Here is a 3,785-nt window from a genome sequence, read left to right as displayed (position 1 = left end):
GTGTCAGGACTTAGAACCTGACACTCTGCGGATTTACATATGCAAATTTTACAGGGGTTTGTTTGTTTGTTTGTTGTGTGGGCCTGATCCCAGATCTTTTCAGCATCTAGCAGTTCCCCTGTCAATGGAGAAGTTATTGTGTCTAGGAGCTATCAATGGAGCATGCTGGCATAAGCATGGTGCTGAGAATTGGATTGACTCCTGCTGAGGTGTTGTGCTTCAATAATATTAAGGAGCAAAGGGGCTGTAAGTGTGGAAGGCTGACTAGACTGCATTGTGGTAAGCCTGGAGACCCTGTGATAAAGATGAGGGCTAAGTCAGGCCTCAAGTGGGAGAGTTTATGGGATGAGGAGTGGATGAAGCAGTCAGACTGCAATCTCATAAAGATTACATGTGTCAATCTCCATTATTACACAGATAATAGAGAATAACAAAGTTATTCTCCTCAAGGAAGACTGTCCTCGTGTATTTTATAGAGAGAGCCTTTGTATTGGTGATCCCACATTACTGGGACTTCTTCCCAAGGAGTTATTTCTTTCCTTCCTTTTTCACTTCTCATTTTCTTTTAAATGAGCTTTGAAAAAGCAATTGTTCCAAATTTATTTTAATTAAAGTGCTGTGCAGGGTTTTTACTCTCTGAAATAACTTCTGATTTTAGCTGAGATTTGTTTCTTTTTATTAAAGTGTTCTACTGGGTTCTATCTTTAATTGCTGCTCCTTAGTGATTGTAAATATAGACTGCTTTTATGACATAGCTGTTGAAAGATTGCCACTGCTTTAAGTCGGGGTGCAAAACCTGGACCTCTGGGCCAGACGCTCTTCTTGGCTGCTCCGAGTGCAGCCTGCAAAGCCAGCAGGACTCTGCCCTATTTTCCCTGATCAGGAAATTGCTGTTCCAGTGCTTATTTGCACATCTTTTAAAAATATAGTTGGCTCTCTTTCTGTATTCACATAGCCCAAGTAGCCAATAACTGTATCTACCTCTGGATGTTGTAGCATCCTTTCCAAATGTTTGAAAAACTGAAAGCAGAATGATTTTTAAGGCCACTGTTCCATTTATGTTTGAAACCAGAGACGGGGTTGTCTCCTGCCATTTTCTGAGCCACTAATCAACTAGCTTAGTGCTGTTTTATTTGCTGCTGCTTCAGATGGATGGGAGTGAAAAAGGGAAATGAAGAATTAGCTCTGAATTGCAGCTTGGAAGCAGCATTTGTCCAGGAAGCTTTGCAAAGGGCGTTCTTTGTTTCCAAGGGATTCTAGGTCACTGGCTCAAATCTTAGAGCTCATAGTGGAGTCGAGATTCCTTGCCCTAAGGTGCAGAATATGGGCTTTTATGCATCATAAGCTCTGCTGTATTAGGAAAAAAATCTACTGGTGTTTCCTCCAGGGCAAACCATGGAAGCTTGTATGCTACTGTATTCTAGCCAGCAGCATACCGGTAAATTTTAACATGCAGGAGCTTGCCTCATAGTTTTGTCCCCTAGGAGGGTACAAAAAGTATAGACATGCCTGCATGCACACATCTATAGACCTTGTCTCAATTATTCATACATTAGAGTGCTATACTACCATAATGTGCTGCGCAGAGGTTGCCGTTCAAGGAAGTGCAGAAACTAGCTGGTGCAGAAAGTGGTTGGCATAGTATTTGCGGAGGCAAAGGCACAGTTCGTATAACACCTAGGCTGCACCAGCTGCATTAGTTGCTGGTGCATTTATGTTTCTAATTTATCGTGCCTTTAGCAGTTTGGAAGCAAATTACTTTGAGGGGTTTAACCCACATTAGCCTTTGCACAATTTAAGAACAGCCACAAAGGTCCTTCTTCCTTGCCCACCTTTGAGGGCAGCTAAATGGGCAAAGGCACAGAACAGGGTCTTTTCCACAGGGGCCCCTTCACCTCTGGAATGGTTTGTCACTGAAGGTCTATCAGGCCTCATCATTTTGGAATACTCTGAAGTCTGGCCTTTTCTTGCTGACATTTTAATGGACTGTTCAGAATGTTTAGCTACTATTGTGTTTCAGATTTTAGTTCTAGGTGTTTTGTTGGTAGTGTTGATCTTTATGGATTTTTGCTCTTTATGATTTCATTGGTTTTTATAATTTGGTACTTTATTGTGGAAGGTGTCCTGGAAGGGATCTTGCCCTGAAAACACAACAAAAAATATTTTAAAGAGTCATTTTCACCTCCCGCCTGCCCCACACATATACAAAAAGCATAGGAGAGCCTTGGCTATTTGGCAGTATAAAAATTGAATGAATAAATGAATAATACTTATAAATATGGTTAGCTGACACACAGAAAAGGGAGGGAGTTGGTAATTCTCTGGCATTACTGCTCCTATGACTCCACGAATCCCTATAATTGAATATGAGGCATGCCCTTCAGGCACAGATAATTCTGACAGTTCTTCCTGTTTGAAAAGGTTATGTTGCAGGTGTGATGTGAGTTTGTTCATGTTTACCTGCCACACACCCAGAGAGGTTACTTAGGAAAGTTTTTGAACTGGGCTCTTTCTCTGAGAGCTGACCGTGCTTTGTGTTGTATTTTCTTTATGTTATGGAAAGGGATCTCCAAGGAGAAAAAGTCACATGAAAAGCAAGATCCTAAACAGTAGAAGAGGGTGTATCACTTTTGAATTGCACTAATGGAAACAGGGCAAAAAAGCTCTTAAATTCAAGGCTTCACTAACACATAAGCAAAATTTGAGATAGGATGAAGGAGTGGGGATGAAGCAGAATTCAGGAATAAATGGATATTTGTTAACATGGATAGAATTTAACAGCAATTTCTCACAAGAGTCTGTTTGGGGATGTGTGATAACATTCATAAAGGATCTGAGACAGGAGTAATTAGTGAGATAGGCAATTTGATAGATATGCCAAATTATACAGAGTAATAACATCTCAAGCAGAATGGGAAGAGTTCCAAGGATTGCTTCCCAGACAGGGTCAAGGGGCAACCACATTGCATGCTGTTCAGTGTAGGTGTAAACACTTAACTTTGCAATCAGTGTGCATAGGACGGGGGCTGCACATACAGCGGAAAGCCAAGTGGGATGTGAAATCTTCATATATCAGTTGGTGTCAAAAGCAAACTCAGGGTCATAGTGACAATGTTAGCGTGCAGTAGACTGACAAAGGCAAATTGTATGTTATGTGGGGGTGGGATTAGAAAAGTGAAGCTAAAAACAGCAAGTATCATAATCCCATGATGTAGTTTCCAGTGACCCTACAAAAGCAGCTTTGGTTATCACATCTGAAAAAGAACAGTGAAGAAACAGAGTCAGTACAGACTGAAAAAGGACATGAGAGAGGTTTATAATATTATGAAGCTGTGAAGAAAATGGGGAGGGAGAAATTGTTCCTTCTTAACTCATTGGCTGGGTTCAGATAACTTGCCAAGCTATGGTGGTTTTTAAAAATTATTGGTCCATTGTGTTGTCTGAACGGTATGTCACCATGTTAAGTTTGGTGTTTAGAAACCATGATAAGAAACGATGGTTTGTTCTATAGCAGGGGTGGCCAGAAGGAGGCTTGTGAGCTGCTTGTGGCTCTTCGGGTGCATTTTGGGGCTCGCTACTTGCTGCTAGCCACTGCCACCAGTGGGCACTGCTTGCCGCTTGTACCTGCCCTGCCTCCTGTGGGCACCCACTTGTGGCTCGCTCACATCTGACATTTGTCATATGCTGTTCTTCTATTGAGCCAACCTGGCCATCCCTGTTCCGTAGTTTCTCTGTACTGCCATGGCTTGTTGTGTTGTTTGAACCCGGGATCATGGTGTCTCCAG

This window comes from Varanus komodoensis, unplaced genomic scaffold, assembly GCF_004798865.1.
Source record: "Varanus komodoensis strain SLA01 unplaced genomic scaffold, ASM479886v1 scaffold2, whole genome shotgun sequence".
Classification (NCBI taxonomy): Eukaryota; Metazoa; Chordata; class Lepidosauria; order Squamata; family Varanidae; genus Varanus; species Varanus komodoensis.
This window is presented reverse-complemented; position numbering follows the sequence as displayed.